This window comes from Mus musculus, chromosome 11 (genome assembly GCF_000001635.26).
Source record: "Mus musculus strain C57BL/6J chromosome 11, GRCm38.p6 C57BL/6J".
Classification (NCBI taxonomy): Eukaryota; Metazoa; Chordata; class Mammalia; order Rodentia; family Muridae; genus Mus; species Mus musculus.
Genome location: NC_000077.6, coordinates 117,578,367 through 117,604,639, shown reverse-complemented (window position 1 = coordinate 117,604,639; position 26,273 = coordinate 117,578,367). Strand labels below are relative to the sequence as shown.

Genomic DNA, 26,273 nt, shown 5'->3' with positions numbered 1-26,273 from the left:
TATGACCTTTCTCTTAGGGGTCAGTGTGGTCACGGGAGGAAAAGATGCCGCCTCTGACGGTTCTGCCAGCCAGAAGGGTAGCATCGTGCTGTGTTCTCCAAGATGCTCTGGGTCCTGGGTTCCCCTAAGGGGCAGGGTTCTGCAGGCTTCACCTCATCCTAAGATTCCTCTAGGACCTCCCCTCTCTCTTCAGTCCCCTGAAATCCCATAAGGCAAAGGACGAGGAGGAAAACTGCATTCTTGCCTAGCTATTGATATAGGAGCCAGCCACCCCTGCTGGGACTGGTCTCTGTGAGGTGTTTTCCCAGTGCCAGGCACACCAGAGGGCCACGGGATAGAAAGCCTCTCCCTCTAAGCTGCAAAGGATGCCTCCAGGCAGGTCAAAACTAGGGAACAATACACCGTGTTTGTTATTCTACAAATCCCTAGCAACTGAGCTTGCTAGCAACAAACAAGCCTGAGAGGCACAGTCCTCCAGCCATTCCAAGCTGGCATCAGGGGAGTGCTCCCACCCACCCCACCCCCCAACAGTGGATGCTTCTGGAAAGTGGGTGGGAGAGGGAGTGTGATTGACAGGTGCTGGCAACACACTGATGGTACAGCTTCTTCTGGACCAGAGAACCCTGGCTCCTGCCGCCTCTGACGGTTCTGCCTGAGCAGAACCTGAGCTCTCCTGAGCACCATAAAGCGAATGGATTTCTCCAGTCTAGAACTTCTCAGCCAGGGAACTAGGAGGAGGAGAGGGAGCCCATGCTATTGGTGACTCAGTTGGTCCCTTTGCTGTGGTAGGGCGGCCAAGGTGAGGAACCAGCTGCCACTTGAAGTCAAGCCTGTGTGGCGTTTGACATTTGTATTACACTTGTTTGTTTCATTTTTCAAGACAGGGTTTCTCCACCCAACTCTGGCTGTCCTGAAACTGAAACTTGCTCTGTAGACCAGGCTGGCCTTGAACTCAGAGATCCGCCTGCCTCTGCCTCCCAAGTGCTGGGATTAGAGGCACACACCATCACTGCCTGGCTTATTTTCTTTCTTTCTTCCTTCCTTTCTTTCTTTCTTTCTTTCTTCCTTTCTTTCTTTCTTTTGTGTTGTTGTTTTTGTTTTTTGAGACAGGGTTTCTCTGTATAGCCCTGGCTGTCCTGGAACTCACTTTGTAGACCAGGCTGGCCTCGAACTCAGAAATCCACTTGCCTCTGCCTCCCAAGTGCTGGGATTAAAGGCGTGCGCCACCACGCCCGGCTTATTTTCATTTTACAAATTGTGTGCCTCTGTGTGGATATTGCTTACATGAGCACAGTGAGACAGAGCTGACCATACATGTGGTAATGAGTTGCCTGACATGGAAACTGGGACTTGAACTCTCAGCCTCTCAGCCACCTCTCCAGTCTCCCCTACTCCCTTGTTCTCTGTAGCTGTCTCAGAGGAGATTTGAAGCTGTTCTGAGTTCCATTCTGTGCCCTCAGCCCATGACGTGTCCTAGGACGGGCCATGGCTGTAAGTGCTGTGCCATCAAAGTCATACATATTATTCTCAACTCTCAAGCACAGCCCTTCTTTAGGATGCTCCCTCTCTGCCTGGTGGCATTGTCCTAAATATGCTGTGTCCTAGTTTGGGAACTGTGGGCTGAAGGAACTCAGTGGGGAGCAGCTCCCCAGGAGGCCACAGAGCCCCCCCATCTCTGTGGGGGGTCCTGTTAGAAGCTGAGCAGAGTCTTTATAGTGAAATTAGAACCCTTCGTGTTTCCAGTCAGTGGAGAGTTGGTTTGTGATCTGGAGTGTCGACTAATTATTTCTGAATCAAGGTCTTTGCTTCACCCTTTCCAGAGGGTTGTAGGTTTCTGGGGGGTAGATGGAGCCTGGGAGGTAGACAGCAAAGAACAGAAGGAGGGAAATAAGCTGGAGAGCTCAGGGAGGCGGTAGCCATGGGTGCTGTCCTGGGCTGGCCCATGCAGCCCTGCTGACCCACCTCCCACTCAGGCCTTAGCTGTGGCCACTTAGGGGAGTGTCTGGCCATGGGCAGGGCACCCCTCGGCACCTTAAGCCAGATGCCAGGAAAAAGTGGATCTCTCATCATTAAAATTCAGTGTCCAGAGAGTAGCAGCTTCTTGGAGCTGGCCTCACTGATCCTTTCAGCAGACCAGGATTCCAGCCATGGATGGCCCCATCTCCAGCTAGTCCATTCAGGTTGCCTCTGTGTGAATAACTTCTACTTTCACCAGGGTCAAACTTGACAGTTATCCAGAGGGAGTACCCTAAGAAAGACAAACCTGCTTCTGGACTGTAGAAACAAAGGACCCCAAAGAGTTGGCATTCCCTCGGGAATCTCAGGTGGGGGAGCGGGGCAGGAACAGAAGCCCTGGTGCCACCCAGAGGAGGGACTTGCTTCCCAGAAAGGGATTGCATACAATTCTGACACATTGTCAAGTCACTTTGCAGGACTTACTTGAGTGGAGATGGGTCAGTCCTGGACAGGGCCATGCCTCGACCAGGACTCCTTAGTGACTCTGCAGACCTCTTGCCCTACACTTAAGCCTTCGTTTCATGTCACACCTTGAAGGTGGATTTGGGGGAGGGTCACTAGAATTTTACCTCTTCCTTTTATATGATTCTATTTCTAAATTACATTTATTTCTTTACGGACAGGGAGAGTGGTATGTGTGGAGATCAGAGGATAGCTGGTAAGATTCGCTTCTGTCCTTTACTGTGTGGGTCCTGGGGATTCCACTCAGGTTGCCACGCTTGGTGGCTGGGGACTTTACCCACTGTCTCATCTCGCTGGGGTCATTTATCTGAAAGTGGCCACATGGCAAAAACACAAAATAAAACAAACCAACCAACCAATCTCCTTTCTGCTCTTCTCTAGTTTTTGTCTTTTGAATTGGCACTGTGGACAGGTAGCAAAGCCTCTACTATTGGGGTGTGAGCCCTAAAAACTCAACAGCTCTCCCCTTCCCTCAGGGCTTCACAGTGCCTCCTCCTGCCCACCTTGTGCTTTGTTGACCACCTGAATGGTTGGTTCCCTCTTCCATCAGATTCTCTGAGGGTCAGATATGCCCTTTTATCTCTCCTTTTACTCTTGTTGTGTTACCAAGTTGTGAGCTAGGCAACTTGGCAGTGTGACTGTGTGAAGGGGACCTTGAGGAGTGGCACCACCCCATCCCTTGCCTGCATTTTTGGCTCCAAAAGACCAGCCATCAGAGACCACAGCGGCAGCCACCACCCCAGGAAATGGTGACAGACTCACGGGTGTGTGCTGACATCTGTTGGCCTTTGTCCTGCTGGGGAGCCCCCTGAACTCCAGAGGCCAGGGCTCTGTCATTGTGATGGATAGAGGGGGGAGGGGTTGGTTACAGCCGCCCCTCCAGCTTGTTTTCAACTTTCTCCCCTCTGGGACCTGAGAGTCCGACAAAGGCCCATCAGGAGGGCGTAGGGGGTCTTAGAGGATGGAGGGGGTGAAGATCTCTAGCTTGTTCTCTCTCCCTTCCTTTCCTCTCCTTCCTCCCTTTCTCCCCCTTCCCCCCTTTGAGTAGCACCCTGGAGCCCTTTAAAGGTGAAGTGTGCTTATGTGGCCTCTACAGGAGGTTGCCAGGGTTGACAGCTAGAACAAGAGTGATTAATGGCTGCTGTCCTGCTGGTACCCAAGGAGAGTCTTCGCTAGCCTCTCAGAAGCCCTGGTCAGCTGTGCCTCTCAACAGGCTTTGAGCCAGGATGAGGGTGAAGTCCATAGGGAGGCCCAGGACGTTTCTGCCTTGGTCAGGATGCTCTCCACATTGTTGGGTGAGGGTAGCAGGTGGAAGGACTAATGGTCTGGCAGCCTTGGGGCTGGAGTGAGCTGGAGTTGGTGAGACTCTGAAACACGGTACTTTTGCATCCTGTAGTGTCACAGAATCGTCACGTGTCTTAGCATGCTTAACCTTTCCCCGTGCAAGATGTGCCACTGAGGTTTGGGGATATCCAGTAAGATCCCGTAATACCTTGATCTTAGCCCACGGTGGTGGTGGTGGTAGGGTCCTAGTTGTGAAGACCGGGGCTCACAAAGACTCCCTAGGAGGTTACCGAGACCATTCTGGTCTGTTTCCATATTGAGGTCTCCTGATCTGGGACACCCGGACTCATCCTGAGGGATGAAACTGTAACCCTGTTAAGATGCCCAGCCAAAGCTTGGCACACTGATGGAGGCTGAGGTCACCTAGCCCTAGCGGAGAAGACACTGAGCTGGTCCACATAGGGCGCTGACTCCAAGTCCTGCATCTGTGGTGGCCACAGGTGTCCCCTTAACAATGCTTCTAAAAGGACTCGCTGCCTTGTTTCTTTCTAGGAACTCTAGGGGCTTCATTAATAGCTGGAGTCTAGAGGTCTCTGTCATCAGGACTTGGGTCCAGGCCGCTTTCCTTTCTTCTGATGGTTTGTTTGCCGCCGCGGGGCCTCATTCCCCAGGGGCCGGAGCTGTGAGCCTTGTTTTGGACCTTCCTAATCCAGAGAAAATGCAAGCCGAATTCTCCACAGAAAGATATCCTGACTCTGCACTGTCAAGCATTAATAACTTAGCTATTTTTGGATTCACAATAAGGATCGATACCCCCGGGGCCATTAAAATGCCACCGTAAGTGTTTACATCATTTCCTTGGCTGAGCAGAGCTTTGGAAAAGGGATAAAAGGAAACTAGAAAACAGACAGACTTCTGAAGACCATGGAGTTAGCCGGTGGCTTCCTTCTCTCCCCGTGAGCAAAATTGGGGTCAAGTGACACTTCCTGAACGTGGAGGAGGGGAGTGTGTCCCCCTCTCTGGTCATCATCGGAAGCCCTTTCTCCTGTGACACTCAGAGCGGCTCTAAGCTAGACAGACACTTTTGCTCACGGGGTACTTACACGTCGGAATTAAATCCCTGTAGGGGAGTGGGAGGGATGGAGTGAAGGAGGCCAACAGGGGTGGAGTGGGGGAAGAGAATCATGGGGCGGGGAAGGGGTGGGGGGAGGCAGAACCTTCTGGCTCTGCCGCTAACCACACACACCCAGACGCTGGTGTACACCCTCAAGGAGCCCAAAGGGATAGCAATATATCTGCCATCTATTCTGTATCCTGAACGCTTTTGAAATGCCAAGCTGGCTTCCCTCTGCTTGTCCCCACCCCTGAGCAAACCTCAGAGGAGCTGTGCTCATAAGGCAAATCTTTAGCTTCCCTCCCTCTTCAAGGTAGGTCCCCCTGCCTTGCTGCTCAGGGGTCCCTCTGCTCCCTTTTATTAGAGAGACGTGGTTCAGGGTCACCTTGTGCTTGCAGCTCAGAGGTGGTTGGGTAGAGCACACTTTGAATGCTTTACGCGTCGTTCCACCCTGAGACGGGCATTTTCCTTTCAGTTTCTCTTCCGTAGGTCGTGACAGATTCTTATCTTATTTCCAATCCTGCCTCCCACCCTCATCCCTCCTGGTGGAGAAATTCACATTTTTGCCAGATGGCTTGGCAGTCTCCTATCCCCAAATCCAGGTACAAAGTTCTCCTGTCCACGCAGGCTGGGGCAGCTCTGTGACCTGCAAGCGCCTAGAGCCCAGTCCCCACAGACCTGTGCCCATGAGTAAAGAGCTGACCAGCCAGATACTCGCCATGCAAACATAAGAACCTGGGTTCAGATGCTGAGGTCCGAAGCTCTGACCAGCTCGAGATCTGGAGATCTGAGTTCCTTCCTGCCCAGGGCTGGCTGAAGAATCCTGACTTGTTTCTGTTCCAGCAATCCCCGAAGCGAGAGCTTCCATGTGCCCATACACCCTCCCAACCCCCTTCTCTAGTGAGGCTCTGGGGCCGTTCGGGAACAGCAAAGGCATTCTAAATCTTCCGGAGCTGGGTTGCAAGTCTTAGCATATCAGTTCATTGCAGGAGGTAGCCATTGTGGCAACAACATTATGCCGCCTGTCGGGGTCATGTGACCAGCATACCTATAGGTCTCTGTTTCTGTGTCACACAGAATCCCTAAGTGTTGTGATGAATAGATTTTTTTGTCTTCCTTCCTGCAGCCCTACCTGAGTTGGGGGTGATAGGTCTGGATAAAGGGTCAGAGACGGCATCCCTCACAACCTCCTCTCAGAAAGCTAAATCAGAAGTCATAGCCCGCCAAAACGTGGTGTCAGGCCCACACACCTCAGGGGCTTATTTCACCTCTATATAACAGCAGGGGTTGACAGCCCCATCCGCATTCCAGTGAAGTGACCTTGGGGGGTGAAATGACTTCCAGAGGTCACCTCCCGCAGGAAAGAGGAGGTAAGCAGTGCTAGGCTTCTCTGGGTGTGGAGCTATGAGCTTTCCCTCATTTGTCAAGGTTCTCTGTGGCTTTACCTCCACTGTGCCCAGCAGCAGGAGGGCATGGATCTGATTGCTGGCTGGTCTCCATGGCAACAGCTGATGAGCCAGCCAGCATCGGATGATGGCAGAGCCTCCAGCCTCCAGATGCCTCGGAGTAAAAGCAGGGTCTGTAGGGGAAAAGAGTACAAGGTGTGTGTGTGTGGGGGGAGTTGGGGGTGAGAGGTGTGGATGTGGGAAGGCCCCCTCCTCCGCAGCCTTCATCTTAGTCCATCCCTAGTCCTGCTGTGGAGTTTTGTTCTTTGCTGGAAAGGTTTGTTCTTTTCTCATGTATTTCCTGGATATATATCCTGGGTTGGACACAGGGCATAAAAGGATCTTGCCCTCAAGGGAATACAGTCTAGGGAAGGAAGCTAGCGGATTGCCAGGTCGTCCAGTCTGCCAAGAATGAAGAGTGAAATGGTAAATATCGGGGCCCTGTGTAAGTCACAAGAGAGGTGCCTCCTTCTGAATTCCAGGCTTGGGGGAAGATAGAATATGTCTCTGGGGGTGTTCCTAAAGGATGAACAATCCATCAGAGAAGAGTGGGATCGAAGGATCCAGGTTCTCCAGGTGGGGAGAAGGACAGGGATGGAAAGGAGAGAGCGGGTTTATTTGTTGGGAGTCTGCAGTGTCAGGAGATTTTCACAGAGATGGGCAGGGGAGTGAGGGTTGGCTTGTCTTGGATCCGGAGTAGAAAGAAGGGGGAAAGCTGCCCCAGGCTAGGCCTGGGCAATAGGACAAATGTGATTGTCACGTGACACTAAATTGAGCATCCTCACCTCCAACATTACAGATAAGGAAGTTGAGATCCAGGTAGCTGCCCTGGACAGAGCAGGGAGTGGGACTCCAGGCTTGACCTAGGCGGATAGCCCCTCCTGCTGAGATTCCTCCTCCTCCCAACCTTGCACCTAAACTTAGTAGAGTGTGTGGATCTGCCAGGATTGGCTAGCTAGCTGCCTGTCTCAGGGACTCTCCTGTGGAAGGGCTCTTGACCCCCAAGGATGGTGATGCACAGTGGGCTCCTGGGGGCTGTGTGTGGATCCCACAGAGTCCCTGTGAAGAGCAGACCGCACTGGTTGCTGGGTGACTAACTGCTTGTGGGGGTGGGGCTTCTGCCCTTCTCTCTTCTCCCTCTCTCCTCTGGTTTGCCACACATGTACATTTGCACACATGAGCATACATCTGTGCATACACTTGAATATCTCCGTTTGCACACTTACACCTCACCCCAGTACCTTTGCACACCACACACCCTGTGCACCTACCTGCGCGTGCACACTCACACATCTCAAGCACACCTCGTAAGTGTGCACCCACAAACACCTGTGTAGTGGGACGTGCACACAGTGGCTTGTGCCCTCCCGTCACTCTTCTCTCTTCTGTTCCTCCAACATCCCCTTTCTTTATTGGAAGACTCCCAGCCTGTGTCCTGCTGTTTGTCTCCCCAGTGCTGGACTGCTTCACATCTTTCCTGGAGCTGGTTGCAACTAAAGGGTGAGGCTGAGAGGAGACCATGTTAAGGGCTCTGTGGACAGGATCTAAGAGGCTACCCTGGGGCAGCCTGTACCTCCCAGGCTGACCTGGCACCCAGTCTCCTGGGCCTCAACCTCTCTCCTTTTGGCGCTGTCCTCTGGGTCTTTAAGCGAGCAAATACTCCCAAAGGTGGATCCTGACAGCTTCCAGGACTTCCGCACGGCCCGGGCAAGTCACAAGATATAAATGGCCTCCAGGAGTTGAGTAGTATGGGGTGGCCCAACCAAGCGTCAGCCCAGGGCCTCTCTGTGGCTTTTGCTTTTTGCTTGGCTCTGCCTCTGTCTCAGGCAGGAGGCCAGGCCTCAAGAGTCAGAGGTTCCTGTCTGAGCGACGAGGTACCTATCCTGCATCACCATACCCTGCCAGCTGGGGCAGGAGCTGCCATGCCCGACATAGCAGGGCCTAGCTGCAAGATAATGCCAAGCTTGGAACACAGACTTTCCTGGCCACCTACTGTGTACTGGGCACTGTTTCAAGTGTGTTCTGGGTGGTGACTAGGGCAGAGATTCAGAGGGAGTGTCATATTTTGCCCATTGCACAGTCCACGTGACATAGCTAGCACAGCGAACACATTTAATTTGACTTGAACCCTGGGCAGTCTGGCTCCGTGCTCTCACCACTGAGCCACCCAGTTTTGCCCTGAGCCTTGCTGAGGCTTGCTGGGCTCATTCTCTGTTCCCAGGCAGTCAGGCACAAGCACCCCATTCATTCCAGCCACAGTCTGGCCCAGCTCCTTTGCTTCCAGGACGGGTAGCCAGGGACATCTCACCTCTATGAGAGGTCTCCTCCAGCCATCTCCCCAGACCCCACCAGGATCTGACTTTTCTCTGTGGGTATGGAGAGGTGCCAGAAGGGTCAGTCTGGGGTGAAGGAGGGAGATGTTTGGAATGACGCTTGCTTGGCCATGGGGGAGTGGGTATCTGCTGCCTGCGCCCAAGTGAAAGGGGAGTAGTGAAGGCCTTAGCCTATATGGTGACCAGGTCTAGAATCTTTCCCACACACGGGGTGCTGCACCCCACACAAGGCCTCCTTCCCTCATTCCACAGGTTTTCTTGCCTTTGGGCAGGTGAGAAAAGTCCTGTTGAGACCAGTTCTTTCAGACCGTGGTTAAGGATAGTGTTCACCGAACCTAGGAGGTCTGTGGTGCCCATTTTGGTCTCCCATGGGTCATAAGTTTCCTTGGAGGTCAGACCTCAGCCTAACTTACCAGTGCCTCTGCTCTGCAAGGGTGCAGGGAGGCCATTTCCTGCCTCTCACCCCCACCCCCAGGAGGCTTTGGATCTTGGCTTCTCTGGCCGGCAGTCAAGGGGAGCTCCTGGAAGGGAGCTTCGCGTTGTGCACGGATGGGTGCCCGCATACCCTTTCTGATCCCCGTTTTCTCTCCTTTCATGGGAGCTTCCCCTGCTTTAAGAGCATTTTGAAAAAGACAAGGGAGAAGGAGCAGAGAAGGATGAAAGGCTGAGCCAACCTCGAACCTCAAATCGAGTGCTACTAGAAATCCTCTCATTTGCCTCTGCTGTGGGGACTGCTGAACAGTGGGACAGGAAGTGCGCACACGGAGGACTCTGTGCACCTGAGTGCTTGTATAGAAACCGTGTTCGTGCAGGAACCTGCAGGGGTCAGAAGATTGGTGGGAGCCCCTGGAACTGGAGTTACAGGTGGATTTGAGCTAGCATGGGTGCTGGGAGCTGAACCCTCACCCTCTGCAAGAGCAACATGTGATCTTAACTGCTGGGCTACCTCTCTGTCCCCACAGGACCTCTTCTGAGCTGAGCTGCACCTGAGATGAAACGGCAGGATCATAAAGGGACCAGCACCGTGAGTCAGGGCTTGAAGCATAATTGTACATAATTAAATATTCGAATGTTACCACGGGACGGGCAAGACACTTCCTCAGTGACAGGTGAGGCCCTTCCTCAGGTGAAGGCACTTGTCCTGGAAGCCTAGAGACCTGAGCTCATCCCTGGAAACTGTGTAAAAGTGGAAGTTGTTCTCGGACCTCCACATGTGTGCCAGCCCCAAATAGTAACTTTGTAAAGGTTGCCACTTAGCCCTATGGTGGAATGCTAGCCAGAACCGGAAAGAGCAGAGCCGTGGATAGGGTCGGTAACAAAGAACCTTCAAAGCTTGGAAATAGTCCCACGACCATACACAGGAAGCCCAAACCTGTCAGATGGATCGTTCTTGTTTTTTCGAGACAGGGTTTCTCTGTGTAGCCTTGGCTGTCCTGGAACTCACTCTGTAGACCAGGCTGACCTCGAACTCAGAAATCCACCTGTCTCTGCCTCCCAAGCGCTGGGATTAAAGGTGTGCCCCACCAGTGCTTGGCCAGATGGACCCTTAAGACTGGTGACTTTTAGCCAGGCATGGAGGCTCAACTCCTTCAATCCCAGCACTCTAGAGGTCAGCCTGGTCTACAGAGCTAGTTCTAGGATAGCCAGGGCTACACAGAAAAACCCTGCCTGGGAGTGAAAAGTGGCTAATAACTTTTTTTTTAAAGATTTATTTATTTACTATATTTACATATATAAGTAAGTACACTGTAGCTGTCCTCAGATACTCCAGAAGAGGGCATCAGATTTTATTACGGATGGTTGTGAGCCACCATGTGGTTGCTGGGATTTGAACTCAGGACCTTCAGAAGAGCAGTCGGCGCTCTTAACCACTGAGCCATCTCGCCAGCCTGGCTAATAACTTTTATTGGTGTGCCATTACACCTCAATGACATTTTGTTTTCCTTTCTTCCTTCCTTCCTTTCTTTCTTTCTTTCTTTCTTTCTTCCTTTCTTTCTTTCTTTAATTTAATTTTGTTTCATTTTCTGAAAGCGACTGTTTTCTGAGCTCCTGAGCTCTAGGCCTGAGCTGGACAGTCAGCACCAGGTTTCATTCACTGCTCTTGTCTTTTCTACTCATCCATTCCACAGGAAGGATGAGTAGAAAAGATGAGTAGAAAAGTGGGCTACATTCAGTGTGTAGCTCACTGCTCGCATCCCGCCCGGCCCTTCCCCTCTGAACTACTATGCATTTGACCCTAGACTTTTATAAATCAGAGCTGGGCCAGGATTGACCTCATAAATGTCCAGGCAGGAACCAGGTCACTTGTCCTGGGGAAAGACCTATGCTCACCATCCCCTCCCTCCACCCCCCGCCCCCTCCCCACCTAGCTCCCACTAAGCTCCTGCCAACCCTGGACACCCCCCCCCTTTTCAGTACATCTGTCATACATTTCTCTTGGGAGATGCTACAAGGTGAGCAAGAAGAGAGCTGTTTGGGTGAGGATTATGAAGGGCCAGAAACCATGGAAACGACTCAGAAAGGCCCCCCCTCCCCAAGTTGCATCCTCTAGGATGGATGCTCTGCTGCCATTGGCTGGCAGTCTGTGCCTCTCCTTATTGTGACTGTGACTTTTATTTATTTTTCTCCATTGCATCTCCCCATCTCTCTTGCACTTTCTCACGGGCTACTCTACTCTACTCAAGCCCTATTCGGGAACCTGCAAGATCAGTAGGAAAAAGGCACATGGCTTTGTCCTTGGTTCTCGATGTTTTGGGCTTCTGGTACTCTAGTGTGCTGCGCTGGCTGCTGGGACCAGTGTTGATGTCAGAAGCTGATAGCGAGCCTGGGGGTTGTGAGTGGCGGAGAGGGAGGGAGCTGCTTCTCCACAGGTGCGATGGCTGCAGAAGTAACTTAACTTTAACTTTAACTCCTCTCTAAAAAGCCCTCTGAGGGCTGAAGGGTCAGTGGGCTCTATAGGTTGCTCATGAACATCAAAGGGCTGTGGGTAGCCTGAATCTCCCTAAGTTGTAGTTGCTATAAGTGTATTGTGTGGGTTGTGTGCATCCCTACCTGAATATAAGGGTCAGATGTGCTCTGGATTTCATGTTTTCTAGTTTTAACATATTTGCATAAACCCTGCTGATTAGGTACCTTCCCCATCTGAAGCTATGAGCCCGCAGTGCTCCCATCTGAAGCCAAGTGCTTAGCCTGAGTGAGCTTCACCAGCCCCGCCCACAGCTCCATCTTAGCCAACTCTCCTTCCATGGACTAGTAATTGGAGGGAGGGTTCCAGCCCTGATAGCTCAGCTGAGTTGGAAGCCCAGCACCCCTGTGTTTTACCCCTGGGCCCCCCGAATAGAAGAGAAGAGAGAATAGAAGAGAAGATGCTCTCACCAATTGTCCTTCTGCCCTCCACTTTTATGCTTTCCCAACTAAATAAATAGAAAATGTGTAAAAGGTGAGATGTGACTGAAAAATACAACTGATATCTACCTCTGGTTTTCACATACATACATGTACACACATACATGCATGCACACACACAGATACACACATGCACATGCATTCACGCATGCAAGCAGACACATACATGGGCGCACACACAGAGAATCCCTTACGTTGACCTCTGTCCTGATACATTTTGTTTGTTTGTTTGTTTGTTTGAGACAGGATCTCATGCAGCCCAGGCTGGCTTCTGACTCACTGGGTAGCAGGGTATATATATATAGCCTTGAACTAATCCTGCTTCCTCTGCCTCTGAGGTGCTGAGATTCAGGTGTTCACCCACATGCTCGGATTTTCCTCATCATGTTTATATCCTGCTTGGAAAGCTGACAGACAGTGCAGATGTCACTCCGCTTCACCGCCCAGATGTCTCTCGGCTGCACAGCAGGAGAAAACAGATCCTGAACAGAGTTGGGGTTACACGTCTGAGTCTGGGGCCCAGAACCCTGCTCCAGGCTTTGCCAAGCTGGGTTGATTTGGGGGTTGAGGGATCTGCTGAGTCTGGCTATTGAGGCTTTGGGGCTTATTCCCCAGGAAGTCATGACATATGGTCAAGGGAAGTCATTCAAACAGAGAGAGGTAGTCATAGAAAGACAGGTTTGTTGTTGTCTTTCTTCAAAAGGCAAGTTTGAGCTCCCTGAACAGCTTACACATGAGCATACACATGCGTAAATACACACCTGTACATACACATGCACGTGTGCGTGCGCGTGTGCGCACGCGCGCGCACACACACACACACACACGCACGCACGCACACACGCACGCACGCACGCAGACACACACACACACACACACACACACACACTTTGGGATTGGATCCATTACTGGGAGAGTGCTGACTTTGGCTCCCCTGGTGTTTGTTTCTTCTGCTGCTATGTGCTCTGTCTTGCATGTGAGATGCTGCTTGTGTGAGACCCTCACTAGAGGCTGACAGGGTGACATGCTCCCAGATGTCCCAAATCTCTTTTCTTTATAATTTTTCAGCCTCAGACCTTTGTGATAGTAACAGAAAATGGACTAAGACACCCATTAAGCCATCAAAAGTCATTCTAGTGAGGTTGATGATTTTTTTTTTTTTTTTTTTTTTTGCTTAAGAATGAAACCATTGCTGGGAGGTGGTGGTATACACCTTTAATCCCTCCACTTGGGAGGCAGAAGGTAGTCAGATCTTTGTGAATTTGCAGCCAGCCTGGTCTACAAAGCAAGTTCCAGGACAGCCAGAGCTATGTAGAGAGAGAAACCCTGTCTCAAACAGGGGGGTAGGGTGGGAAAAGAACCATTATTTTGCATACTGATCTAAAAATCATTTTATTATTGTCATGGTTTGAAAGTGAATGGTGGGTGCCCAGTTGGTGGAACTGTTTGGGAAGGATTAGGGGGTGTGGCCTTGTTAGAGGAGGTGTGTCACTCAGGGCTGGTTTTGAGGTTTCAAAAGCCCATGATGTTCCAGTTAGCTTTCTCTGCCTCCTACTTTTGGTTAAGGCTATAGGCTCTCAGCTTACTCATCCAGCGCCATGCCTGCCTGCTGCAGTGCTTTCCCCACCATGACGGTCATAGACTCAGCCTCTGCAACTCTGAGTCCTAAGTTATACTTGGTCATGGTGTTTTGTCACAGCAATTGAAAAATAGCGATGACAATTATCTTGCTATTCTATGAATTGTCTGGGCTCAGCTAGGAGGGCCTTGTGCTGCAGCCAGGAACATATTTGATGGAGTTAGAGTCCTCAAGACACCTCTCAGGACTGGTATTTAGTGCTGAGTGTTGGCTGGTCATTTGGCAGGGCTGAGATCGGAGGGACTTTGGCCTTCTCAGGATGCTCTGAGGGGAAAGATTATCTAAGTCGACGGTTCTCAACCTTCCTAATGCTATGACTCTTTGATACAGTTCCTCATGGTGTGGTGATACCCAACCATAAAATTATGTTTGTTGCTACTTCATATCTTTAATTTTGCTAGTGTTGTGAAGCATAATGTAAATATCTGATATGCAGGATACCTGATACGAGACCTTTGTGAAAGGGTCGCAACCCACAGATTGAGAACCACTGCCCTAGGCCATCCCTGAAGGAAAGAGGAGATAGGGGAGGAAGTAGGAGAGGCTGGCCTCCTCAACACTAGACCTGAGCTCTGGGTTGTCTGGCTCCATTGGACTGTCTGAACTCATGTATCTGACAGACCTCTGGCTGCAGTGGACTGTCTGATGCTTGCGATCATAACTGGAGGACCTGTCTATTGTCGAGGCGCCGCCCTCAGCTTCCTTTCTCGGGTTTCTCCCCTGCCCGCCCCGCCCCCTGCCTTTCCTTCTTGATGCCTCTCCTTCAGCTTCTGTTCATTTTTTCCCTTGCCTCGTTGCTCTTGGGAAGCTATCTGCTGTTCCCAACCTCACCTGTGCCGAGGACCCTCTTGGGCCAACCTACAGCCAAGCCTGAGCGACAGTCCTAAATGTCCCGTCCCTCTCCTGACCTAAAGCAGAATTAATCACCTCCCTCAGAGGGTGCAAAGGCTGTCTGCGCCCCAACTCTCTGCTGTGTGGTTCCTCTTTCCACCAATCTCCCTGGCTTCCCACTCACATCAGGCCCTCCAGGGCATTCCTGGAGGACAGAACAAGCACCACTGGATCGTCAGAAACCAAGGTGGAAGTCACAGAGGGCGTGAGAGGAAATGCCCTGGTCCCAGGCTTTCTGGGAAGCAGAGAGAGAAGGCTGGTTAAAATAAAGATGGAAGGCGGGGTACGCAGCCCAGCTTGGCTGGAAACCACACTGGTTCAAGCCGAGAGGCCCCAGGAATGGCAAGCAGCTTCTCCTTGCTCAAAGGAATTTTTCTGGAAACCATAATGGCCGCTGTTTCTAACCGCAGCCTGTCCTTTTTGGCTGAATCGGTGCATGCGTGTGGTCATGGCGGCCAGGCTGGAGCCGGCCCGGGAGTTTCTGCAATCTGAGCCCCTCCGTGCTGACAAGTGGGGCCCGGTATTCCTGGACAAGGAACAGGCCCTGCCTTCCCTCTTTCAGCAGAGAGAAAGGTTCTTCGACCGTCTGCTGAACCCAGTCTCTGGGTCTCTCATATTCATTTTTCATTAGCAGAAGCGGGATCAGAGGAGCTCCGGACTTGCTCGGCGTCAAGGCGGTAATTTTGCCAGGGTGGCTGACTGCACAGGGCTCTGGTTGCTGTAAGCACAGGATGGCTGAGCTGGGCCTGTCATAGCCTGGCTTTCCCCCTCCTACATAATAACATTGCTCCTGAGGTCAAAGGTGCTGTCGGACAAGAGGGTCCCCACACAGTATCTGCATGATGCCAGCCATTTGCATGAACAGCAGCCAGCTGACAGATGGCCCATGCAGCCAGGCGCCTGCGCACCATCAAATCATTTACTTTTTTTTTTTTTTTAAATTTTTACATATTTGTATGGTTATCATATTTAAGTAGCAATGCTATGTATATGTACTACATATATACATATATATGTATATGTACGTATATATGTGAACAGTATAGTTGTATATGTGTAATATAGATATATATGCACAATGGAGAGCAAGGTCCTCAGAAACATGGTGCCAAGAGTCTTTTAAAATGATCTCATTATGAAAAGTTTATGCATTTATCAAACACACAGCTGTGTATGCCCTGCTATGCCAGGGTAGACTTCCTGGGAGTCCAATGAACTGGAGTTTCAGGGCCTTTTCTGTGCCTTGGGAGGCACCCAGGGAGGGTACACCACTGTCATATGGCCTAATATATTTTGCAAAAAAAAAACCCAAACCAAACCAAAAACAAAACAGTAACAAAAAAGTTTTTAAAGTTCTTCTCTTAAAGGGCCCTCCACATATGCGAGCTTCAGTCTTGAGCTTTCTGGTCCCTACTTGGTAGACATGGGAAAGAAGAGCCTGGGTCTGTCCTCCCCCCAACTCTCAGACTAGAGTCTGAAGGCGGGCTCAGGACTCAGAGCGCTTCAGTTGTTCCTCCCTAACTGCTCAGCCTGGGTTTCCTACCCCTGGCCAAGCAAAATTCATAGGACTTTGCGTTATAGAGTATGGGAAGGCCCCGAAGCCAGGCTCCCTTCTGCTCCCAGGTAGCCAGGGCTTCTGTTTGGCTTCTTTTACTTCCTGGTGACCAGTGTGGGTCCCTGAAAGTCTATCTCCAGAGGGAAGCTGCTCTAATCCTTTGCTGGGGAGAAGATGAGGGTGCAGGGCCTGTTCAATCCCTTCCCTTTCCCAGTTGGTTCCTGCCAGCTCTCCTTCCGAGTAACCACTATTGGCTTGTCAAGTAAGGCTCCGTGTGTTCTGTAACCTGATTCCCTCTAAGACATTTGCCCTACATGGCAGGCTGGGAATTTTGTCCCATGGGACAAGCTAGGTAATTGTGAGGGTTAGTTTTAATTGTCAACTATGTTAAAACCAACCTAAAGTCACCTGGGAAGAGAGTCTCAGTGAGGGACTGTCTATATTAGGTGGCCATGTTGGGGGAGGTGTCTTAATTATGTTAACTGATATAGGATTTCCTAGCCCACTGTGGGTGGCACCATTCCTTAGGCAGGTGAGTAGAGAAGTCAAGTTGAGCATAATCAAGCAAGCATGTGAGCATGCATGTGTCCATCTCTCTCTGCTCTCAACTGTGGATGCGATGTGACTGGTTCTTTCAATCTGCTCCTGCTGTGACTTCCCTTCAAGGATGGCCTGTCACCTGGCATTGTGAGCTAAGATTAACCCTTTTTCCCCTAAAGGGTTTTTGCTGGACATTATATTACAGCAACAGAGATGAAGCTAGGACACCAAGGAATCTGCTTGTCTCTGCCTACCATCTCACCACCACTGAGATCAGCAGAGTGCCAGCTTCTAACACGGGCACTGGGGATCCAGACTCAGGTTCTCATGTTCCTGACTGAGCCATCTCCCCAGCACCCAAGGATGCTCTTGAGAGGAGAGGTGTGAAATCCAATTCTAGAATGGTCTCCTGAGAATGACTGGCAAACAGGAGATTTCTTCAGTGCATCTGTTGGCCATGTGGAATCTTCAAGTGGTGTCTTAAGAGGACAGAAGAGGTGACCCAGAAGGAGACAGGCCTTTTCTCTCACAGAAAAGTAGCCCTTCATAGTCCTTCCCAGATCCTCCAGATCATGAGCAAAGCTGCAGCCATGTTCCCACAGCGCTACATGCTATGTCGAATGGTTTGGGGACTTGTCACCGAGCCTTGAAGCCGACCAGCTTCCTAGGCCTCTGCTGACATTGTTAATTTCTGCTACACTTGGACTGATCTATCTCTGAGCAGCCGGGCTTTCTCATTCATTCAGCTGTGGTTCATTTTTCATTTGCATATTCACTGATTCATTTGCACATTCATTTATTTATTTGCATATACATTTCTTCATTTGCATGTTCATTCAGCATTTATTAACTGTGCTTGGTGCTGGGATATAAGGAGCCACCCCGACACAGCTCAGTTCTCCCAGAGCCCCTAGGCTGAGCCAGAGCTCCCTAGAGGTGGGGGTGGCTCAGATAGTCCCAGAAGGAGGAGGAGGGGTTTGATTGAAGAGGGTGTTCACAAGGGACTGGTGTTTAAGACTGAAGAGGAAGGAGTTGAATGTGGAGACTGGAGGATGCTAGGCAGAGAGAAGCGGGTGCAGAGCCTGTGGCTAAGGAGTGGGTACCCATCAACAAGGAGAACTTGCCGTATCTCAGCTGGGAATTTCCAAGGGGTCAGGATCCCAAAGATACACCCGGTTTCTGGGTTAAGCTGAGTGGAAGGTCTATTTGTGGAAAGGAGCTGCTTGGGGTGAGGGGGTGCCTTACCAGTCCACCGAATGTCTTTCCCAGGCACCGTCTTCAAACTCTTCTGGAATTTAGCCAGCACATCCTTGGACATTGTCAGCCCCACGGGAGATGGGGCTCCCGTGTGGAGGTAGACACAAGGGAAGCAGGGCAGAAAGCCACCCTCACCTGAACTGTCCAGAGTCTCGGCCAGACTCAGTAGGGTCTCTGCATACTTCGTAGGAGCAAATCTTGCCTGCTGAATGCTTGTGAGAAGGATCCTATCTTCTCCTTCCCTCCTTCTCTTAAGCCAGGCACAGACTTTCAGAGCCTGTGTCCCATTTCGAAGTCTGTTTACTCTGCAAAATTAATCTCTTTGATGCCTGGAGAAACAAGACTCGTATTAAACAAAGCCCTGGCCTTGGATTCTGCACACTAAGCTCTGCTAAGGAGGCTCTTAGCGTACACACTCAGGAAAACAATGCCCCAGGCTCAGGTTGCATATCCAGTGTGTGACCTCTGAGGTAGGGGGCACAGCCTTCATTACATCATATTAGTGGGTCACATGCATGCCTTCCAGATGTGAAGCTACAACCACGTGGAGAAAGAGACACAGTGGTAGATTAGAATAAATGGGGAGGGGGTTAGGACCATGCAATCTTCACTGTTGAACAAGATTGTGTGTATGTGTGTTTGTGTGAGTACTTTTGTGTGTGTGTGTCTTTGTGTGTATGTGTGTGTTTGTGTCTTTGTCTCTAACAAGGTCTTCCTAGGAAGCCTGCTAAACCACTAATTACTGGGATGTAGCTTGGTTGTTGGAGTGCTTGCCTAGCACACAGGAGGCCCTGGGTTTGATCCCTAGCACTGCATGAACCAGACAAAGTGGCACACACCTGTGATTCCAGCACTCAAGAAGTGAAAGCAGGAGGATCAAGAGTTCAAGGCTGTGGTAGTTTGAATGCGAATGGCCCCCATAGACTCATTTGAGTGCTTGGTCTCCAGCTGGTGGAACCATTTGGGAAGAATTAGGAGGCGTGGCCTTTCTACAGGAGGTGCATTACTGAAGGTGAGCTTAGAGGTTTCAAAGGCATTCTCAGTTAGCTCTCTGCCTCCCGATTGTCTTAACACGTGAGTTCCAGTGCATGCCTGCCCCGCCCTCTTCCTTGCTTCCCACAATGATGATCACAGATTCACTCTCTGAAATTGTAAGCCAGCTCCCGTTAAACTCTTTCTTCTATAAGTTGCCTTGGCGGTATCTCTTCACAGTAATAGAAAAGTTCTTAAGACACTGGTTATCCTCGATTACACAGTGAGTTTGAGACTAGTCTGGGTGACATAGACCTTTTCTCAAAACAGAACAAACAAGCAAGTAGTAACAGCCAAATAAAGACCTGGGAGGCCACTTGGCTACCACAGTCACAAATACACAGCATGTGGGGTGTGGGTGCCCCTGGGCTCTTGGCCTGTTCTGCATACATATGTGACAGTTGGAATGAAAATGGCCCCAGAGCCTGGTAGGGAATGGCACTGTTAGGAGGTGTGGTCTTGTTGTGTCACTGCGAGTGGGCTTTGAGGTTTTAAGTGCTCAAGCCAGGCCCAGAGTCTCTCTTGCTCTGTCTTTAGTTCTGGATATAGAATTCTCAACTCCTCCAGCACCATGTCTGCCTGTGCCTAGCCATGCTTCCTGCCGTGATGTGCAGAGGACTAAGCCTCAGTACTATAAGGCAACCTTAATTATATGTTTTTCTTTATATGAGTTGCAGTGGGGGCTGGTGAGATGGCTCAGCGGGTAAGAGCACCCGACTGCTCTTCCGAAGGTCCGGAGTTCAAATCCCAGCAACCACATGGTGGCTCACAACCATCTGTAACAAGATCTGACTCCCTCTTCTGGTGTGTCTGAAGACAGCTACAGTGTACTTACATATAATAATAAATAAATCTTAAAAAAAAAAAAAAGAGTTGCAGTGGTCATGGTGTTGCTTCATGTAATAAACCCCTCAGACAACTGCTGTGACCCAGGTCTCCTTCTTTTCTCCTGCTTTGTGTCAACAGTGAATTGGAAATGAGTATGGGCTATATGTTGAGGTCCAACCCCAGGACCTCGAAATGTGGCTGTTTAGAGACAGAGCTTTCAGAGTGACTTAGTTATAATAAGACAACCAGGGTGAGTCAGAACTCATGGATATTTTCACAGAAGGAGGAATTTTTGTCACACAGAAAGACACCAGGCATGCATGTGAGGACACAGTAAAGGGCTGTCCCCACGCCTGGGAAGAAAGCCTGTGCTGGTTAGATTATATTGTCAGTTTGACATAACCTAAACCACCAGGAAATGGAACTTGAAATGAGCAATTGCTTACGTCAGATTGTCTGTTAGATTTGTGTCTGTGACACTGGTAAGCAAGAGCCTTGCCCACTGTGGGCAGCACCATCCCTAGGCATGTGGGTCTTGGCCGAATCAGAAAGGTGGCTGAGTATGAGCTAGAAGAAGAAAGCAGCAGGCCATATTCTTCCATGATTCCTACCCAGCTTCCCTTCATTATGGGGCGTGACCTGGAAGTGTAAGCTGAAATAAACCCTTACCTCCTCACGTTGCTCTTGGTCATGATGTTTATCACAGTAACAGAAAGCAATCTAGGACAAGGCTTTAGTGGTGAAGCAACTGTACTGACATTTTGACCTTGGACCTCTGGCCCCAGAACCACGAGACAATACACACCCATGACTTAAACTGCACTGTGGTGCTGTGTTGGGACAGATGGATAAGAACCATCTTCCCCTGTGATGCCCAGCACCAGGCCAGTGTGTGCTGCCTGTGGATCAGGATTCAAAGCTCTCAGCTACTGCTCTAACACCATGCCTGTCTGCTCCCCTCCAGGGTGATTACGGACTAAACTCTCTAAAGCTGTAAGCAAGCCTGCAGTTAAGTGCTTTCTTTTATAACAGTTGCCTTGGAAATGGTGTCTCTTCACAACTATAGAATACTGACATCAGGGAAGTGAGCACGAAAAGGTATTTTTATCTGTTTGGCTTACTAGCTAGCCTCAGTCCCTCACGTGGTACCCGGCACACAGTAGGTCCTCAGTAAACATGGTTGAACCAACGATTGTATGTGTTCTACCCTCGTTCAATGTTAAATATACTTGATGGTCCGGTTGGGGTGTGGCAGGCAGAAATCATGACATAGGGAACGAGAGGCCCCAACATTTAAGTCCAACCTATTGACATTTTGGAATGACATCTCCATCTCCAAGGTTCATGAGACTCATGTAATCTAGTTACTGAAAATGAAATAAATAAATAAATAAATAAATAAATACAGAGAGAGAGAAAGAAAAGAAATAGGAAAAAAAGGAGTTTGTAAGGACTAGAAAGACTGCTCAATTCTTTTTTTTTTTTTTAAAGATTTATTTATTTATTATATGTAAGTACACTGTAGCTGTCTTCAGACACTCCAGAAGAGTGGCATCAGATCTTGTTACAGATGGTTGTGAGCCACCATGTGGTTGCTGGGATTTGAACTCCGGACCTTTGGAAGAGCAGTCGGGTGCTCTTACCCACTGAGCCATCTCACCAGCCCCTGCTCAATTCTTAAGAGTGCTTACTGGGGGCTGGTGAGATGGCTCAGTGGGTAAGAGCACTGACTGCTCTTCTGAAGGTCCAGAGTTCAAATCCCAGCAACCACATGGTGGCTCACAACCATCTGTAATGAGATCTGACTCCCTCTTCTGGAATGTCTGAAGACAGCTACAGTGTACTTACATATAATAAATAAATAAATCTTTGAAAAAAAAAAAGAGTGCTTACTGTTCTTGCAGAGAACCCATACTTGGTTCCCAGCACCCAAATCAGGCTGCTCACTTGTAACTCCAGCTCCAGGGGATCCACCCCCTCTTCTGGGCTCCCTGGGCACCTGCACATGCATATGTGCCCCCCCCCAACAAATATACAGAGTTTAAAATTAATGAAAATAGGGCTGGTGAGATGGCTCAGCGGGTAAGAGCATTGCTCTTCCAAAGGTCCTGAGTTCAAATCCCAGCAACCGCATGGTGGCTCACAACCACCCATAATGAAATCTGACGCCCTCTTCTGTCAAGTCTGAAGACAGCTACAGTGTACTTATGTGTAATAATAAATAAATCTTTTGGAAAAAATTAATAAAGATAAAACATTTTAAAGTCTTTTTTTTTTTTTTTTTTTTTTTTTTTTGGTTTTTTGAGACAGGGTTTCTCTGTATAGCCCTGGCTGTCCTGGAACTCACTCTATAGACCAGGCTGGCCTCGAACTCAGAAATCCACCTGCCTCTGCCTCCCGAGTGCTGGGATTAAAGGCGGCCCCCACCATCCCCGGCCCCATTTTAAAGTCTTGACGTTTCAATTTTGTGTTGTGCAGCACTTACAGCTGCCCTCAGCCGCATGGGGCTTGCAGGCTGGAGGCTGGAGACGCCTTCAAACTGTCATGGAGTCACCAACCATCCTCAACACAGTGACACCTCCCCTCCCATTTTATCTCAAGTCTCAGTTTCCTCCTCTGAAAACTGAGCTGTTGAGGGGTAAACCCGTAGTGCCTGTAACACACGTACGTAACTGAGAAGCTGAGTAGCAGGTGGCCAGGGAGCAGGAGTTCACACAAGAGTTTGAGCCTGTGGCGGGTCCATGTACTGGGGGTGACTGACCCTCACTACTTCCTTGGCCTCCAGGTCTTAAGTGAGATTCCTTGCAGTGGTGGGTATGGCAGTGTGTGCCTGCTTTTCCTGTGCTTGGGCAGGCAGGGCAGGGGATCTAAAGTCTGCCAGCCTGAGTTACACAGTTAGTAGACCCTGTCTCAAAAAATGGCTGGAGAGATGGCTCAGCTGTTTAGAGCGCTTGTTGCTCTTGCAGAGGACCCTGGTTCGATTCCTAGGGCCCATATGGTGGCTCACAACCATCTGTAACTCCAGTTCCAGGGGATCCTATGCCATTTTCTGATCTCCGGGGGCATGTATATGATGCACATTTGTTCATGCTGGCAAAACACACAATATAGGTTTAAAAAAAATTAAAGAAAGGAAATATGTTCAAATTACTGTTTAGCCTTTTTTATAGTGGGGGAGAGGGAGACCCCAGCCTGCCCAGATGCCTCTCTTGGGACCCAGCTTGGGACCGTGTCTTTTAGATTGTACCTAGTCACTTTAAGCCATCTTCTTCTGCCTTGCTCATGCCCCAGCTTTGAAGACGCTTGCACAGCATACACTCCCGCAGATCTTGAAAAGATGGGACAGATCAGTGGATATGGGGGTGGCCGTGGTGGATAAGAGCACACTGAGCCCACCACACTGCCTGGAGGTGGTATCGGGCCAGCCGTAGGCATCTCCGAGGGACCCCTATTATCCCAGGCTTCACCTTCTCACGAGTGACACTGGTGTCCAGTCAAAGCTCATTCCCGTGGGTGTCACTCAGGGACGGACACTAACCTCACCGAATCAAGTTGCCTTGCAGAATTAACTGCGCAAAGACAAAAGGGCTCAGATGCGGAACCAGACATGGGTCTGCAGGGAGGAGAAAGGCCACTCTAGCCAGGCCTGCTGCCATCTGTCCTGATGTGACAAGAGGAGTGTGTCCCTTGTCAGCTCCTCGAGCTTTATCACAGTTATTGGTCTAGAGAGTCTTGAGGGCAGAGTCTTCAGAGTGATACAGAATTTATTACATCTTCCACCTCTTGACAGTCTTCCCCAGGCCACACACACACACACACACACACACACACACACATACACACACACACACACCTCTCTCTTCCTATGAATCTCTCAGCTGCGGTTAGTGGCTATTTATTTGGTCTGCATACTTCCTGATGGCTTCCCCACTGTCTGCTTCGAAAACCCTTCCAATAGCTGAAGAGATGGCTCAGTGTTAAGAGCACTGACTCTTCTTCCGGAGGACTCAGGTTCAATCCCTAGTGACCACACAGTGTCTCACGACCATTTGTAACTCCAATTCTAGGAGATACAAAGTCTTCTGGCCTTTGCATCTGGTACACAGACATACATGAGGGCAAAATGTTCATGTGCATAGAATAACATGAAAAGAAAGGAAGGAAGGAAAGAAAACCCTTTTAGTGGGCTGGCAAGATGGCTCAGTAGGTAAAGGTGCTTGCTACCAAATTTGGTGGCCTGAACTTGATCCCCAGGTCTCATGGCAGAAGAAGAAAACCGACTCTTGCAAGTTGTCCTCTGATCTCCACGCATGTGCACTGTGGCGCAGCACATATATGCACAAAATAAGTACATGTAAAAATAAAAGTTGAAACAAGAAACGGAGAGGGGAAGCAGAGCTGGCATCCCACCCCTAACCGAGAAGTGGGCTGTAGTTGATACCCTGGCAAAGAACAAATTAATCTCCTCCAGTGGAGTCCTACTGGGTATATTAACCACACTTCAGATGAGGGCCCACGCCCAGGAGTAGTTGGCCAACACATAACGATCTCGATGGCATTCTTGGTTTGTCTCACTTTGCTTTGTTTGGGCTTCTTTGTCTTATTGGTCTTTTGCTTATATGTTTTGCTCTCTCTCTGTCTCTCTGTATGTGTGTGTGAATGTGTGTGTGAATGTGTGTGTGTGTGTGTGTGTGTGTGTGTGTGTGTGTGTGTGCATTTTAAAGAAGGAGAGAGAAAGAACAAAAAGTTGTTGGGTAGAAAAGAGGGACAAAAAGAAGAGTGACTGGAGGAGGGGAAAACACCATCAAAATATATTGCAAAAAAATTTTAATGGACAAACAAACAAACAAAACCAAGAAAGTCCTTACAGTTAGCTAATCCAAGGCTGAACACGAGTCACACAACAGCTGAGAGCTCCGTGTGGCAGGCTGAGTGTCTAGTATTACAGGAAGACTTTGACAAATGCAGTAATGTGGGGTCCCCCTCCCATTGCTCCTCTGTGGTTCCAGACCTTACAGGCAAACACCCAGAAGTTGCCCCTGACCCCTACCCAGACAGAGTGAACAGTCAGATACCAGGAGCACTTGAGCACGTAGGCAGCTCAGAGCTCCTGTTCCTGGGACACTGGAAAGTTTGGGGAAAGAGCCCTGCTAGAAAAGCCAGAAAAGGACGTGGCTCTTCCATTAGTGCAGGACAAGATCAGCCACAGAGAATAGGCCGTTCAAAGCCCTTGCAAGCATGGAACCTGCTGTGCTCACTCACAGAGGACAGAGATCAGCAGGGTCAGGTTTGCAAGCCACCCAGGAGGAGGACTGCCCCTGCATTGAAGAAAGGTGCTGGTTCCTGATGTCTGCTTGCTGGACAGAAGGGTCACCTGACAAATACTGTTCCTGTGGCCTCTGGGACTGGATGGAACCTCTGAGGTGCCCAAAACAAACCTTTGTGATACCTGGAGCCATTCTACAATTCCAGGCACTGGGACATGTGACAGGTGGCAGTGCATGGGGCAGACAGCTGAGTGTGATGTGGCTCAGACATCCCTGTGGCTCTGGATTCATGGCACTGGGAAGGAGGGGTGGTGTTTTATATATACACACGCATACACACATGCACACTCACTAACACACACATGCACATATATATGTACACGCATGCACATTCACTTACACACTCATATACATGCACACACAACATGCACACACTCATAATACACATTCATAAAACACACACAAACATACACATATATTCACATACACACATACATACACACATACACACAAATGCACACACTCACCCACTCACATACACTCACAACTCTCTCTCTCTCTCTCTGTCTCTCTCTCTCACACACACACACACACACACACACACACACACACCACCACCTATCTAGCCAGATCAGTCCCTGCTAAGCAGAAGTGGGATCAGCAGTCTGGGAACAACATGGATGGGGAGCCACAAGCCAGGTTCCAGGTGCTAAGTGGACTCTGTTCAAGTCTGGAAAGAAAAAAGGATTTGCGTCCCAGCAGGATGAGGTGGCTCTCCGGGAGAAGATGCTTGCTGCCAAGCCTGACAACCCTGAATTCAGTCCCTGGGACCCACATGGTAGAAATAGAAAACTGACTTCCAAAGTTATTCTCTGACCTTCATACAACAGCCATAGCAGACATCACACCCCTCCCCGCCCCAACACACACATATATACACACACGGACACAGACAGATACACACACAGGCTCACATATACACACACAGACACAGATACACACACAGACACACGGAAACAGACAGATACAGACACATACAAACACACACACACACAGACATACACTGGCACACATACACACAGAGACACACAAACACACACACACACACACACACAGACTCACATAGATAAATAAATATAAAAATATATATATTCAAGGAAGAGCCGTGTGTGTGTGTGTGTGTGTGTGTGTGTGTGTGTGTGTGA

The 26,273-nt window shown here is 49.8% G+C and overlaps 1 long non-coding RNA gene across 2 annotated transcripts in view; it reads left to right on the top strand.

Moving 5' to 3' along the window:
- Gm35170 overlaps window positions 1–9,729 on the top strand; it is a 44,853-nt gene extending 35,124 nt beyond the window's left edge. The window contains exons 1-2 of one of the 2 annotated variants that reach the window (XR_389206.2): window positions 4,966–6,477; window positions 9,617–9,729. This is a non-coding gene — a long non-coding RNA (predicted gene, 35170). The other variant, XR_389204.2, reaches the window with a different exon arrangement.
- The last annotated feature ends 16,544 nt before the right edge of the window (window positions 9,730–26,273 follow it).